This window comes from Benincasa hispida, chromosome 11 (assembly GCF_027475165.1).
Source record: "Benincasa hispida cultivar pf3 chromosome 11, pf3_genome.v1.1, whole genome shotgun sequence".
Lineage (NCBI taxonomy): Eukaryota > Viridiplantae > Streptophyta > Magnoliopsida > Cucurbitales > Cucurbitaceae > Benincasa > Benincasa hispida.
Genome location: NC_143488.1, coordinates 55,018,791 through 55,036,686, shown reverse-complemented (window position 1 = coordinate 55,036,686; position 17,896 = coordinate 55,018,791). Strand labels below are relative to the sequence as shown.

General features: G+C 35.4%; 1 pseudogene; it reads right to left on the bottom strand.

Annotated features, from left to right (window-relative positions):
- Nucleotides 1–510: 510 nt before the first annotated feature.
- On the bottom strand, nt 511–4,196 carry LOC120090722 (bidirectional sugar transporter SWEET5-like; annotated as a pseudogene).
- Nucleotides 4,197–17,896: the final 13,700 nt, after the last annotated feature.

Below are 17,896 nucleotides of genomic sequence, written 5' to 3'. Positions count from 1 at the left end.
TAATAGTAAAAAAATAATAATAATAAATAACTAGACATGTAGTTCATTGAGTCTCGGGCCATTATAGTTGACTAATTCATAAATTTAGTTGGTGAAAATCTATTCTTTAGTACATTTCTCTCATTACTTTTGCTAAAAATTAAATTAACTCTATCTATGAGATGACACATTTATATTTACTTATCATTATATATAATTTTGAAAAGATAAAAGGGCTAATTAAGGAATATATATCATTCGAAAATAAATAATAAACAAACATAGTAAGGACGATGATAACCCAACACCTGAAATAAATTTGTAAAAAAAATTAATAAATTTAAATTATCTCCAAGTGTATCAAACAAAAAAAATAATAATTTGGTAAAAAAAAAACCAGAAATAATTTGAGTAGGAAAGGAGACCCCTAAAGACTAAGAACTCAACAAAATAATTTTTTTTTAGACACCAATTCTAAAACTAAGATTCACATTTATAATATATATTTAGACATTGGACGGTCCATTCAAGTTAAAGAGTTTGAATCTTTTTAGGTTCTTTCTCTATAATTTCATCTTCTTCTTTTGAACCCATCACTGAATAATAACCATACAAAATCAATTGGAGAAAATCTGAAATTGCTCCAACACCATTGCTTATCTGCAAAATTAATTAATGATCACTTATTTAATATAACTCTAAGAATTAACATCATATTATAACTATTTAATTTGTGTGAAAAATTACTACATACCAACATATAGAGGTCAAATTTGATGAAGGCATAAGCTGTTCAAACGTAACCATTGAAAAAGTTTGTCAATGAAATAGGAAAAGGCATTACTTTACACTCTTTGTTGTTATCACTTTTTTCTGTTCAAATTAATTAAACCAACAATTAATTTAAATAATCTTAATTTTCAATCCTAAGCATAAACATACACATAATATTAATATTATTATATGATAAAATGAATGACTTACCATGATGGTTAGTGGAGAAATATACATCATGATGTTAAAAATGTCACAAATGATTCCAACCATCAATCATCTATCTTTGGTTCCATGCAAAGCTAACATTGTTATTGCAACAATGATGCCCACAAATATGACTTCTATCAACAAACAAATACCGACTTTTTTCTGAAATTACATATGATATCAAATTAAATACAATCCATTAGATATATATAATTTTCTGAATAAGAATTAATAAATTTGAAAAAAAAAAAAAAGAAAGTTTACCCGTCTTTTATTATCAGCAAAGACGACAAAAATTGTCAAATAAACAAGTTCAATAAAAAGACCAACTCCATTAATGGTGATGACTAACATACTGTCGGGGTGAACAAAAGGCATTCCATAGATTATCCAAAACATGCAATTTAGAACGGTTCCAATGTAAGGATCTGACTTGAACTCTTACACAGACTTATTCTTTATTATTTTATAAAATGTTGTTCTGCAATATTAACATTAAATAATCCATTAATTAGTAACTAAAATAAGTGTTGCATGGAGGATGAAAATAGAGGTGAAGAGAACATACACTGGAGAGAAGAAAAGGCCGAAGGAGATGACATTACCTGTTTAAATAATTGAATTAGAAAGCAAATTAATTAAGATAATTGTAGGTTATCGTTGGTAATTAATAAATTAAGATTATAAATCAATAGAAGAAGATGAAATAAGAATGAAAGAAAAATGAGGAGGTTAGTTTATGGATAATGCCGACGATATTCCGAGCAACGTTGGTTAACCATATTTGGTTAATTAATTAATTAATTATTAAGCAAACTCAAAGAGGAGAAGAGAAAAGAGTTGGAATTTTGTTTGGAATGAGCCAAATGCATTAGTTATTTATAATTATTGAGTGAAGCCTTTTCTTTTTTTCCCCTTCCTAATGGAAATAAAATTTTATTTATTTATTTATTTATGTTAATTTTGCATTATAATTTCCAATAGGAATAGGAATAGGAGTCTATCTCTTTAATTTTCCGGCAAATTCAAAGCGCATTATTTTATTGAAAAGAAAAAAAAAAGATTTACTATGTGGATTTTAATAAAAATTCTTAAAAAAATATATTTTCGACCACATTTTATTTGAAAATCCTTATGGGAATCCGAGTAACAATTTTTCTTTGGTAAGCTGAGGGTTTTCGCCCTCTTTCTCTCTCTAAATTTGTGGGAAAATTTTCTGAATAGAAAATGCATGTTAGATTAAAAAACTGAATTTTCATAAATACAAAAATTAAACTGGTAAATTAATTTTTTCTTCTTTCCCCAATGAATTGTATACGTACAATATGTAGTTGTAACTTGTAAAATGATGCAATAATATTATATTTGATTATTCAAAATAGAAATGGTTGGAATGTCCAATAAAAAAAAGGAAATATAAAATTAAATAGAGAGAAACAGAAAGGCAAAAAGGTACCAACAAACACAAGGGTGTGATTTTGAGTGCAAAATAGGCGCTATGAAAATTAAGGGCAAAGACAATTTTGGAAAATGGTAAAAAATTGTAAAAAGTAAAAATTTGAAACTTAAAAGATAAAATTGGAACTCAAAACTTAAACTAAATGTGTAGCATCTTAAAATTTAGGGACTAAACAGAGACTAAATCCAAAATTTAGAACAAAAAATATACTTTTCTTTAATTTAGTTTACCTCCCTCATTATTTAGTTTCAATTAAATTAACAAATTATGTTACTCTAAATAAGTAAATAGAAGAAAAATGACCGAAGTGAGTCTACTCAATCTACTCCTAAATATAATCATAGTATTAAATTTCCATTGACATTCGATATTTCTTTGTTTCCATGAGTTCGATATTGACATGAGAGGAATTGATATTTCTATTATATTTTAGAAAAAAAAAAAAAAAAACTCCACGAAACATTAAAAAAAAGTAATAAGCATCGAAATGTAACAGACATGTTAACTTGTTTGAAAATCATAAAAAGTTTATTTACTAATTTAAATCTATTTTTAATTTTTTTTGGTTTTTATAAATTTTCCAAAATATCCATCAATTAACCATTTTATCGATATTTCTATCTAAATGTTCATAAGATTAAAACCTCTTTTTAAACCATGATTACAACCAAGGCTTGTTTGTTTTAATTTCAAACGACTTGATTGGTTCAAATGACCTGACAACCTGAACAACCTAAACTACCCAACCCAAACTAGGTTGGATTAATTTTGTTTTTAGGTTAGGTTGATTTTTTTCTATTTTTCTTAGGTTGGGTCAGTTAATGGATGGTGGATCTCGTGCCTAAAGAGTTTAGTCAGCTATTCACGTACCGTTGGAGCTTCGAGCCATAGGTCCATAAGGTCCCCTTTTATATATGATATGATTGAACTGATTAATTATATATGATATGATTGACATTATGTATGAGATATATTATTTAGAAGAAATTGATATAAATATGATTTATATCTAGTGGAGGAGAAAAAGACTATGGTTAATGTATTGCATATGATGTGATATTAAATCGTAGGTTAATGAATATAATATGATTATATTTATTAATTTTTAATTGGACAATTATAGGATAATTGTGCCAGCATTTTCTCCATAACCATGTGATAGTGGGAGGTTGTTTGCAATTTTCACAAATGAAGAATAAAATGAAAATCGTTTTCATTATGCAAAGAGATCGATCATTCGCTCACGTAAAGTGTATATTGTCTATCGCATAGTAAATCGATAGCCTACACGATAGCTCAATGTTTCTACACGACCATATACACGAGCGTAGGTTACTAAACGATCGCATAGGATTTGCGAAACAATCGTCTAGCTTTTTCCTAAACGATCGCGCGCCCGAGCATTTACTAAATGATCATCTATATGATCGTGACCTATTTGCTAAACGGTCGTGTACCGTTTCCTAAACGATTAAGCATCGTCTATATAATAGACATCAACCTTCTCCCACTTTCTTGGTCATGGTATATGATCTTCTCTTCCTCTTCCTTCTACCAAATCCAACAGAGTCCACACCTCTTGGATTTTCATACCGAGAATACCAAGGGTTCTAAGTGGTGGTGTCCTCCTTGTTGCTAGGTTTTGATGGATGATTTGGTTGGACTTTCCCAGCGAGAGCGAGAGGAGCATTCCTTTGAGGAGAACGAGTTTTGGTGAAGAAGAGTTCTTCGACTGGTATGTATTCGTTCTCTTATTGTTTAGTTTCCAAAGCATGCCGATAATTTGTTGAATATTGCATATCTATTCTGTTAGATTGTAAATGCGTTAATTCTATCACAATGAGTTTGGAACGATCTCGCTTCTGCTCAGAGGTATTCTTGTATAAGAGTTCCTTCAATTGGTATCAAAGACAGATTCTAATATTCCAAATTCATTGATGCATAGAATGCCATTTACTTTCTCTGTGGGTAAAAGCATGTCTACTCTTTGTTTAAGCGTTGTGGATGTGGGATTAATGGAGTTTCTGGGATGAATCCTCTAGTTGTTTAAATTCTCTTACATTTTGAATTTAATTGTAAGGACCCCTGTGTTTTTGGTTATATTAACTGCTATCGAGTCTGTAATTTCAAAGTTGTTTGAGTCTATGAGTCGTTGGTGAAGAAGTTTCAAGGCAAGGGTTGCTGTTCTTTAAGGATGAAGACAACCAAGTGTTGGTCGAGTCATGTAAACGATGGGGTAGATGATCGTTGCGTATAGGATACTCGAAAGCAAGTTGATGCATGCACACTAGACGATCATGTAGCTCAGCAAGCTTCATCGCTTAGTTCCGGACTATACGATTATGGGGTAAATTGTTTACTTATCGCTTGTTAAGTGATTGTCTAGACAATCATGCTTCACAGCTACATGATGGAACACGAGACATATGCAACGGAATAAGGATCTAATTATACTCTAATTGCTTTTAATTAAAAGGAAATAAGCATGCAAAAGTATAAAAAAACAGTAAACTAAAAGAGATAGAATACTACCTTTGTAGCTCCCGAAAAACGTTTTTTCTCGCTGAATCTCGACCCGAACTCTTCCGGACCACCACTAGAGTTTACCCGCTATTCTCTGGACTCTGAACCGAGTTGTGGAACCCGATGAATGAAGGAATGAAAAGGGGAAGAAGTGGTGGTTCAAAGTTAATGTGAGAAAACGGGAATTTTTTGTGAGAATTTTGGAAACCAAAATTATAAAAATTCAGCTTGCTTAAAAAAGAAGAGAAGAAAAAAATTTTGTTTTATAAAACCTCCTTTTATAAAACAATTACATGAATGTAATGCATGTAAAAACTCACCAAAAATCAACATCTCACAAAGCACTAAACCAAAGTGGGCTATGTGTCATTCTATAATGTTTACACATAGTCCACTTAAGTTAGTTGGATTATCCAACAAAAATGTTGGATAATTCCACTAACTCTAGTCAAGGGCAAAATAGTCTTTTTCCATTTAGTCAAAGTCAAACTTTGACTTTCCTAAAAAAAGGCAACCCTTTGACTTTTTAGAGTTTTGACCCTCTTGACTAATTTTGACCTCCCGAACATGAGTCTGCATTCATATTTTCAAAATTCAAATCACATTTGAATATAGAGTGCCATAAAAAAAACGATAGCGATATCACATATACTTGTCGGTTTTAATCCCTTTTGCTAATTCGAACAATTCGAATTAATCCAAGATACTATTCTATGTTTAATCCATATGAGCTAGCAGGGAGACCTAATGGACCTATAGATCATGGGCTCCAACAATTCGAGTTTAACCGGTAAAACTCTTTAACCTAATTAATCAACATTTGTTAACTAACGGGTCATTCCACTAAAGTCCCGTAGTTGCACTCCCGTCACTGTAGATATATTTCTGTCCATCTGTTATAACCATAATCAGTAAGTCAATCTTTCACAGGTTGTTCGTGGTCTTGGCTGGGTCAAATACCGTTTTATCCCTGAGAACACTTTTTGTTCCTTCAGTACCACTGAACCTCTAAAGAACAATTGATTTAAGGATAATCCCGAATAAACAAGAGTTCATAGTTAGCTCAGGATTGAGATCGAGTTACCTAGGTCATCAAATTTGAATTAGTCAGTTTTATACAGTAAACGGTGTTATAAAGCAAAAGTGCCTAAGTCATGGTCCAGTCTTATACAAACTCATTGCATAGGATGCCCCTACTCACATATCTCTATATGAACGATTCAAGATCACATAATTTGTACTAACTACAAAGTGGGCCACATTCATAGTGTCCCTAGAATAAGGCGCCCAACCTTATCTTTATACTATAGACCATTTTAGGCTATATACTCGAACTTGATCCATGTTTTATGTCATCACATAAAGTTCAAGTCTATAATAAATAGCCTCAGGACCTTAATTTATTTGATTCAAGATTACAATTTCAATAACAATTTTATCGAAAAACAAAACAGAATATGTTTATCAATTTACAAACTACGAGTTTTAGGACATAAAATCCAACAACCTCCTACTTGGACTAAAACTCCTAGTGGAGTATCATAAAGTTGAATTTAAGTGAGAAACATATGAGTATAATAAACTTATGAATACAATAAACTAGGGCATATACCGAAAAGTTCTCCCACTTGTCCTAGTTTACAAACTTCGTAGACCTAGACTCTATAGGTGACCTTCAAACACTTTAGCCGTGAGGGCCTTTGTAAAAGGATCAACAATGTTTTGCAGTGTATTCAGTAAGGATCAAATCCTTAGTACCATACATGAGCATGTAGTTCCTCGTTCTCCTAAGATACTTGAGAATATTCTTAATGGCAGTTCAATGATCATATCCAGGATTGGACTGATACCTACTGAATATCCCTCCTGTGTAGCATATGCCAGGTCTAGTATATAACATTGCATACATCAGGCACCCTATGCGGAAGCATAGGGAATGCGTCTCATACCCTCAACCTCTTGAGGTGTCTTAGGACATTAGTCCTTTGACAAATGAATTCCATATCTGTAAGGTAATAGACCTCTTTTGGAATTCTGCATCTTATACCAAGACAACATTTTGTCTATATAAGTTGCTTGAGACATGGCTAGTGTTCTGTTCTTACGATTTCGAATAATCTGAATCCCGAGAACATACTGTGCATTTCCTACATCTTTCATTTGGAACTGCGTTGCTAGCCATTTCTTGATGTTAGTTAGGTAACCTACTTCATTCCCAATGAGTAGAATATCGTCAACATATAAAACTAAGAACGCTATAGTAGAATTGACGATCTTCTTATAAACACAAGGCTCATCAACATTATGTTCAAAGCTATAAGATTTGATCGCAGTATCAAATCTTATATTCCAAGACTAGAAGCTTGTTTCAACCCATAAGTGGATTTTTGAAGCTTACAAACCTTTTGTTCTTGACCCTGTGCAAGAAACCCCTCTGGTTGAGCCATATAGATACTCTCTTTAAGATCACCGTTTAGAAAGGTTGTCTTGACATTCATCTGCCAAATTTCATATTCATAAAAGGTGGCAATGGATAAGAGTATTCTAATCGACTTAAGCATGACAACGGGAGAGAAAATTTCTTCATAGTCCACTCACTCTCTCTGTGTATAACCCTTTGCCACAAGTTGAGCCTTAAAAGTCTGTACTTTACCGGCTTAGTCTTCTTTTCTCTTGTAGATCCACTTACAACCAATTGGTTTTACATCATTTGGTTGATCTACAATTTCCCAGACAGAATTGAAGTATATAGACTCCATTTTGAGGTCCATGTCTTTGACCCATTGATCACGGTCCACATCTTTCATCGTCTGTTTATAGGTCGATGGATCCTCTATGTCGTCATCAGGTATGACGACTTGTATTTCTGTTAAACCCAAGTAACGGACAGGCTAATGAACAACCCTCCCACTACGTTGAGGCATTCTCAACTCTTGAGAAGGATGTGACCGACCAGATATACTAGTTTTATCTACTACTTTAGTAGATGAACTAGTTCTAGAATTTTTAGAAATTTCATTCAATACTAGTCTATTGCGAGGTTGATGACTTCTTATGTGGTCTTCCTCTAAGAACGTAACATTTGTTGATATAAATACCTTATTCTCTTGAGGATCGTAAAATAGACCACCTTTTGTTTCTTTTAGATAACCTAAAAATAGGCATAGTTTTGAACGACATTCCAATTTTTTATGATTTTGCACCAACACATGTGCTAGGCATCCCCAAATCCTAAAGTGACATAAACTGCCTTTACGCCCTTTCCATAACTCATAAGGTGTTTCTTAAACACTTTTAGAGGGAACGTTATTCAAAATATAGACAGTAGTTTGTAATGCATGTCCCCAAACGGAATCTGGTAACTTAGCAAAGCTCATCATTGAGCGAACCATGTCCAACAAGGTTTTGTTTCCAACAGTTTGTAATGCATGTCCCCAAAAGGAATCAGGTAACTTAGCAAAGCTCATCATTGAGCGAACCATGTCCAACAAGGTTCTGTTTCTTCTTTCAGATACACCGTTCTGTTGAGGCATATTAGGTACAGAGAGTTGTGACTTGACTCCATGTTCTATCATATAGTCCTAGAATCTTAAGTCCATGTACTCCCCACCTCGATCTGATCGTAGTGTCCTAATTATTTTACCTAACTGGTTCTCAATCTCAGCCTTATATTCTTTGAACTTTTCAAAAGAATCAGACTTGTGATGCATTAGGTAAATATGACCATACCTTGAATAATCATCAATAAAACTGATGAAATATTTATACCCACCTCGAGATTGACATTCATCGGTCCGCAGAGGTCCGAATGTACGAGCTCTAAGGGTATTGTGGCTCTGAGACCTTTTCCAGTAAAAGATCTCTTTGTCATTTTCCCTTCAAAACAAGACTCACATGAGAATTGTCTTCTAACTGACTTAGGAGTCCATTCTTAACCAATCTCTCAATCCTTTTGAGATTTATGTGGCCAAGTCTTAAGTGCCATAGATAGGCATTAGAAGAAACTTGTTGTCTTTTATTCTAAGTTTCGGTTGTTCTAAACATCTCAGTATTTAAGAAAAATTTTGCTTTAGTTGATCTTAACTTATATAAGTTGTTTTCAAGTATAGTAGAACAAATTTGAATACCTTTTCTGAAAATGAACGCTTCATTAACTTCAAAAGATATTTTATACATTTGTTCCAATATACATGTGATAGATATTAAATTTCGTCTCATTTTAAAAGCACACAAAACATTTTTAAGTATGTTATATCTATCATTGAAAAACAACTTCCAGTCTCCCACTGCTTCGGCCGAGACAACCTCTCCTGTTCTAACCTTGAGGGTGATCTCGCTTTCTTCAAGCTGTTTCCAAGAACTAGTTTCCTGAAAAGAGAAGCAAATATGGTTAGTGGCTCCGGAATCCATTATCCAAGTTGAGGTATCATACTCCACTAAACATGTTTTAGCAACTAGTAAATCATATTTACCTTGTGCTTCTTTCGAGGCAGGGGCCTGAGGACATTCCTCAGTTAAGACAAATCTCAGGTCATCTATTACTAGTATTGTATTCAGATTTATTTTCCATGTTGAGTAGTTATCACCATTAAGTTTTTCAGAAGCTAATAGTTGAACTAAAGAGCTAGTTATGCTGAAAAGAAAAACATATCCTTTTTAGTAAAAAAACATTAATCTTTTAAATCCATTCAAGTTTAGCAAAAACTAATGTACCCATCATTATTTATATTTGCAACGATATTTCAACGGTTTAGAATAACCTTCACCGAGGGGTGATCGACTATTTCTCCATTGAACCAAGACTATCTTGACTAGATACTATCACCAGAATAACTCTTATTCCTATAGTAGCTTAGTTATCGCTACTTTGGTCAAGAATTTACTAACACTTAGTAATTCTTGTAAGTGTGACCCTCCATTTTCAGATCTCAAAGATCGGAATCATTATGCTCCCGAAGTTGAAAAGACAAGAATGAAAACGGTCCTGAGAGACCATATCAATTTCTAGAGTTCGCGGAGTTCCGAATCCTATAATACAGCCTCTGATTGATAAGGTTGCTCCAGGTAGACATGCAGGTGCATTATAGGAATCTCACGATGCGACTGAATGCAAAAGACCATAGGATGTGTTGACACACTTCCTTCTCCCTGTTACTATGAACAACTTCCCCTATTCACCTTAGTATTGACTCATGCAAACACTCTCCAAATGAAGTCCACTCCCAGGGCGGCCCAAAGCTAAGCATGAATCTCATGGTGTTAACTCTTAGGGACGCTAGAGCTAAAAGTACATTACTTCTCTCCAGCTGAAGTGTTTTAGACGGTTAGGGTATAAAATACTTAGCGATACATTTAGGCTAACTTAAACATATCCTAAGTCTAGGTGATTTATTCGAGTATAACTATTATACTTGATTTTTAACCTACGATGTCTAGGTGATAAAAAAATTTTATTACCTCACACCGCTCATGCATGCTCATAAAAACCGGCTTAACCTAACTCAAACGCTGGCTCGATCTCCAGGTAGTAGATGTTCCGTGAACCGTCAACTTAAAAACCTTCAACCTTAGTCATCTTATCTGACTTTTTGCCAAGATCTTGCCTGGTGAGTTTTCTTATAACTTCGATTTTACAAGATATTGACCTATTTTCTATCAAAAATGGGATTGCTCGATGGTTAAGCCTAAGTGAGCATGCATCTTATATGTATTATAGATTTTAGAGGTCTAGGTTATTTTATAACAATTATAAAATAAATTATAACAATTATAACCCTAGAGTATTCATCTATAACATGCTTCTTTCAAACAAACATGCATTAATATAACACTTATATTAAAACTAAGCATGCATAGTATATATTTGATAACACTTATAACATATAACAAATGCATGTCACATGCTTTTCCTATGGTGGGGTTTTAAAACTATATGGCATAATATATGCACACATAATCAAATAACATTATACATCACATGCATAATAGGTAAACAACACTAAAGTGGACCAATTTTGGCATTAAAAACAAACAAATAACTAATTTATTACATAAATTAACAACCAGCTTCCCGGAACCAGCTTCAAACACTTTGAACCATCTGGAACCGCTCAGAAACAATTCGAACTGGCATAAAAACACCAAAAACCAAGTTGAACCGGTCAAACGAATCGGTCCAGACCATCTGGACCAGCTGGTCAACGCGCGCTGGGGTGGTCAACGGAAGCGCGGTGTGGGTCGACAGAAAACGCACGGGCACGCGGGTCGTGGAGGTGGGCGAACGCGCGAGGCAGCTTCCAACCAGATCGGAACGGTGCAGGAGGAGAAACTGGGTCGGGTCGCGGAACAAGCTGGAGCGCTTCGTCGACAGCTGGCACGCACGGGGTTACTCCTGACCAGGTCAGATCTCAGGCTAGTAGGCGGGTCGTCAGGTCTGGCGGTTGAAACGGGTGTGGAATCAATTTTTTTCTCAAAAATTGAAGTTGTCCAATCTCCTAGAATCGAGTAATTACAACATAATTTCAACTCTAATGGCTCTAACAAATTTACAGATCCTTTTTCACACATTAGTGCTCATAAACATGTGAGCAATTACAAATTTCCACAAGAAATTTAAAGAAAAAAATGCCAAAATCATAATAATTCCACTTTAGTGCACATTTCATTCAACATTTGAATAGAAAGGAAAAAATACCCACCAAAAGCAATTGAGCGTAATTAAAGCATTGATACCATATGATGGAATACGAGACATACGCAGTGGAATAAGGATCTAATTACACTCTAATTGCTTTTAATTAAAAGGAAATAAACATGCAAAAGTATAAAAAGAAACAGTAAACTAAAATGGATAGAATACTACATTTGTAGCTCCCGAAAAACGATTTTTCTCGCTGAATCTTGACTGGAACTCTTTCGGACCACCACTAGAGTTTACCCACTATTCTCTGGACTCAGAACCGGGTTGTGGAACCCGGTGAATGAAGGAATGAAAAGGGGAAGAAGTGGTGGTTCAAAGTTAATGTGAGAAAGAGGAAATTTTTTGTGAGAATTTTTGAAACCAAAATTATAAAAATTCAGCTTTCTTAAAAAAGAAGAAAAGAAAAAAAAAATGTTTTATAAAACAATTACATGCATCTAATGCATGTAAAAATTCACCAAAAATCAACACCTCACAAAACACTAAACCAAAGTGGGTTATGTGTCATTCTATAATGTTTAAACATAGTCTATTTAAGTTAGTAGGATTATCCAACAAAAATGTTGGATAATTCCACTAACTCTAGTCAAGGGCAAAATGGTCTTTTTCCATTTGGTCAAAGTCAAACTTTGACTTTTTCTGGAAAAGTCAACCCTTTGACTTTTTACAGTTTTAACCTCTTGACTAATTTTGACCTTCCGAACATGAATCCACATTCATATTTTCAAAATTCAAATCACATTGGAATATAGAGCGTCATAAAGAAAACCGATAACGATATCGCGTATACTTGTCGGTTTTAATCCCTTTTCCTAATTCGAACAATTTGAATTAATCCAACATACTGTTCTAAGTTTAATCCATATGAGCTAGTAGGGGGACCTAATAGACCTACAGATCATGGGCTCAAACAATCCGAGATTAACTGGTAAAACTTTTTAATCTAATTAATCAACATTTGTTAACTAACGGGTCATTCTACTAAATTCCCATAGTTGCACTCCCTTCACTGTAGATATATTTCTGTTCATCTGATATAACCATAATCAGTAAATCAACCTTTCACAAGTTGTTCGTGGTCTTGGCTAGGTCAAAATACCGTTTTACCCCTGAGAAAACTTTTTATTCCTTCAGTACCATTGAACCTCTAAAGAATAATTGATTTGTGGTCCAACCAAATAATCGAGTCCCTCTCAGCCTAGTTAGAGGGTGGGGCCCCTTGTTCTTATTACGAAGTTAGCACTTAAGGGAACAACCTATCTACTACCCTTAGAGACGGTCAGGAGTGAAGTCCGTCTTGTACCCTATATCCCCAGCTATTTACCCGATCTTACCTCTGAAATGGGAGGCTTATTGAGCCAGCACTGTTGAGAACGAGTTACCTAGGTCATCAAATTTGAGAACGAGTTACCTAGGTCATCAAATTTGAATTAGTCAGTTTTAAACAGTAAACGATGTTAGAAAGTAAAAGTGACTAAGTCGTGGTCCAGTCTATACAAACTCATTGCATAGGATGCCCCCACTCACATATCTCTATATGAACGATTTAGGATCACATCATTTGTACTAACTACAAAGTGGGCCGCATCCATAGTGTCTCAAGAACAAGGCGCCCAACCTTATCCCTATACTATAGACCATTTTAGGCTATATACTCGAACTTGATCCATGTTTTATGTCATCACATAAAGTTCAAGTCTATATTAAATAGCCTTGGGACCTTAGTTTATTGGATTCAAGATTACAATTTCAATAGCAATTTTATCGAAAAATAAAACAGAATATATTTATCAATTTACAAACTAGGAGTTTTAGGACATAAAATCCAACAGTCGTCTAAACGATCGTTTAAAACTCGCGTGTTTTTTTCTTGTGCGCTAAACGATTAGGTACCTCATGCTTCATCACATAGTTATTGGTACTCGATCGTAGCTAAACAATCGTAGACCTAGCCGCGTTTACTACACGATGGGAGCTACACCTGGGCAGTTCAAGATCTGGTTTGCCTATGAACCAGTTTGCTCGAAGAAAAATGTAATAGATAGAGTTTATCTTTTCGATTTTGAGATGGTTCATCCCGGTCCATCAATCTTTGTGAATGTACATTGGATGTATGTTTATTTATATGTCATATGGTATGGCATATAGAAGAAATCTCACCTTAGGTTATGCATTGGTCATGCATCATTTCTCTTTATTGTAAGTGTTATGATTTAGAGAAGCATGATTCAAATTACGTAAGAGCATGCTCATGCATCATATAATATAAGAGTTATATTTATTCGTGCATAAAAGCATAGACATGCATCATTTTTATATTCTAAGTGTTATAGTATAAAGATGTATGGAGCATGTGTGTTTGGTTCGTTACTTGTATATAAAAGTTATGTATAGTAATGAAAGGACATTACATGAAGCATGACACGTAGGTTAAATTTATAAGTGTTATAAATACCTAGTTGTGTGGCAATGTTGTTTTAATTGTTTCTTTTATAAAGGTTATAAAGAAATTAGAACTAAAATCTATAAGAAAGACGTGCATGCCAACTTAGGTTTGAATCATGGTTTTAAAAGTGTTTTAAAACTTAGTGGAGGTAGACCTAAGATCACGATTCTAATATGATTAGAAACCTTAGTATTTAATCTTGTAATCAATTTAATAGGATTAAATTGACTAATAAAAGGTTAAAGTGTAACAAATCTATCTATAAGGGACCTTTTGTCTAAAGCGGGTTCTATCTAGGCTAGGGTATTTAAGGTGACGAAAATGGAACACCCCTACCTAGGAAGCTAAATGGAAAGGTGAATTAGATAGATTTGATGATGGCATGCAAGATTAAGGGCAGTCCATTAAAGAGTTTAATGTGACTACTTGAACTTGTTTAATTTCAAAGACAAAAGTTGTTTTTGAGCGGATTAAATAGACTTAGATTAAAATCAGTAGCCAGATGGTCTAAGTTAATGAACCCCCTAAGTAGAACATTCAGTAGGAGGTACTTGGGGCATCAGATGCTTCTTGTAAACCTCTCGTGTTTCTCCCTTTATTGTCTACACCGTGAGATCTATCCTCGGCCTTGTGGCACCCTGGGGAGTGTCCCTCTAAAAGATGGTGTTTGGATAGGTCAATATCAAGGTGGATGGAGAGAATGTTCATAGTAAATGGAGTGGGACATGAGACAGCATATCCCAAGGTCTCTCTCGTTAGGTTGAATAAAGTTTTTGTGCGTCGCCTCGTGGCACCCTGGGAGTGTCCCCCTATAGGATGACAATTTTGCACGTTTCTTTATTTGATCTTCTGTATAGGATAAGGTTACTTAGTCTCTTGGCCTAATATTCTTTTTCCCTATGGTGGGCGCATTAGGGCAGGACTCTAGGGCCGAAAACGAGAAGTTACACTTACACGAAATTGTTAAGGGTTAACAGTTTTAGACCGAACGAATGGTGACTGTTAGGTACAGTTCCAAGAGTTGGTTCTACCTAATGGTTGAGAGTGTATCATCCCAGTGAAGGGGCATCTAATCACCCCACCAGTGACGTTTGTCCTGCCTCGCTGGGACATCATTGTGAAATAGAAGTCTTTATCACTTAGGGTACTTGAAAAATATTTTGCTAAAACTAAAATTGGTGTTAAAATGTGGTTTAAGCATAGAATTATAAAAGTTTGTTATGTTTTCATCAACGGTTTTAAAATGGCTACAGCCACAATTGCTTTACTTAGCGTCGACAAACTGATTCACGAGAATTATGCTAGTTGAAAACATATGATCACGACTATACTTATCATCAAGGATCTTATGTTCATCCTTACGGAGGAGCGTCCTTCTATTCCACCTCCTAACGCCACTCGAAATGTTTGGGAGGTGTACGAGCGTTGGACACGGGCGAACGAGAAGGCCCAAGCCTATATCTTGGCCAATCTTAACAATGTGTTGGCCAAGAAGCATGAGCCCATGGTCTCAGTGCGTGAGATGTTTGGACAACCATCTGGATAGCTCACGCATGAGGCTCTTAAACATATCTTCAACTCCAAAATGGAGGAAGGCACCTTTGTTCGTGAACACGTGCTTAATATGATGGTCCACTTCAATGTGGCGGAGATGAATGGATCTAGGATCGATGAGGGCAGCCAGGTTAGCATTATTCTGCATTCGTTACCGGAAAGCTTCCTCCATTTCGTCAATAACGCGATTCTGAACAAAGTGGACTATACCCTTACAACTTTCCACAACGAGTTGCAGACATATCAATCTTTATTGAAAAGTAAGGAAAAGAAAGGAGGTGAGGCAAATGTTGCCTCATCTTCAAAGTAGTTCCATCGAGGTTCGACCTCTGGAACAAAGTCTGCACATTCTACTTCTAACACTGGAAAGTGGAAGAAGAAGAAGGATGGTAAGGGGAAGAGGAAGGTGCCTGCTAACCCACCATCTATCGCCCAGCAGAGTAGGAATCTGGCACCAATTGACAAGGGAAAGTGTTTCCAATGCAACCAAGACGAACACTAGAAGAGGAATTTTCCTCGTTGGCTTAAGGAAAAGAAGGCGGCCAAGGCTAAGGCTAAGGCTAAGTCAAAACAAGGTAAATGTGATTTACTAGTTTTGGAAACTTGCTTAGTGGAGAATGATGATTCTGCCTTGATTATTGATTCGGGCACCACTAATCATGTTTGTTCTTATTTTCAAGGGATTGGATCCTGGTGGCAGCTGGAGGCTGGTGAAATGACGATACGAGTAGGCACCAGGCACGTCGTCTCAACTGTGGTAGTGGGACGGATCCAGTTGACTTTATAGAAGAAATTTCTTATTTCACAAAAATGTATTTGTAGTTCCTGAGTTAAAAAGAAACTTAATTTCTATAAAGTGCTTGTTGCAGTATAAATATACTCTTGAATTTAATGTGAATAAAATGTTTATTCGTAAGGATGGAGTTGAGATCTGTATAGCAAAACTGGAAAATAACTTGTATGTTCTAAGGCTGTTAACATTAAGTTCCCTCCATAACATCGAGATGTTTAAAACTGTTGTAACTCAAAATAAACGTCAACGGGTTTCTCCAAAAGAAATTGTCCAACTTTGGCACCTTCGATTAGGGCACATCAATCTCAATAGGATTGAGAGGTTGGTGAAGAATGACCTTCTAAGTGAGTGATAAAAAATTCTTTACCGGTGTGTGAATTTTACCTTGAGGGTAAGATGACTAAAATACCTTTTATTGAAAAAGGTTATCAAGCCAAAGAGCCTCTAGAGTTAGTACATTCTGACCTCTGAGGTCCTATGAATGTGCGAGCCAGAGGAGGCTATGAGTATTTTATCAGTTTTACTGATGATTACTCTAAGTATGGGTATGTTTATTTGATGCAATGAAAGTCGGAATCCTTTGAAAAGTTTAGAGAGTTCAAGGCTGAAGTTGAATATGCATTGGATAGACATATTAAAACACTTTGATCAGATCGAGGTGGAGAGTTTTTGGATTCGAGGTTTCAGGACTATTTGATAGAACATGGAATCATTTCCCAACTCTCAGCGATGAGTACATAGCAGAATGGTGTAGCGAAGAGGAGAAACAAAACCTTGTTGGACATGGTTCGGTCGATGATGAGTTACACTTCCTTACCGGACTTGTGTTGGGGTTTTGCAATGAAGACTGCAGTGTATATACTCAACTGTGTTCTTTCCAAAATGTTACGAGAACACCTTTGGGGTTGTGGAACGGGCGTAAAACTATTTTTGTCACTTTCGCATATGGAGTTTCCCAGCACATGTGCTTGAGGCTAATCCAAAAAAATTGGAACCACGGTTAAGATTGTGCCTCTTTATAGGCTACCCCAAACGTACACGAGGGGGATACTTTTATGATCCATCAGAAAACAAAATGTTTGTTTCCATGAACCCTACCTTTCTGGAGGAAGATCATATTAGAGAGCACAGCCCACGTAAGAAGGCTATGTTACGTGAGCTTTCCAACGAAACTACTGAAACTTCAACAAGAGTTGTTGAAGAGCCTGCTTCATTAGCAAGAGTTGTTGATGATAGTTCATCTGGTAGGTTGGTTCCACCTCAAGAGTTTAGAGACCCTCGACGCAATGGGAGGGTTGTGAACCCACCTCTTCGCTATATGGGTTTCACGGAAATCGTGGCTACGGTAGCCTATGGCGATGTTGAGGATCTGTTGTCTTCTCAGAAGCCAATGGAGGATGTTAACCAGGATGAATTTGTCAAAGCCATGGTCCTTGAGATGGAGTCGATGTACTTCAA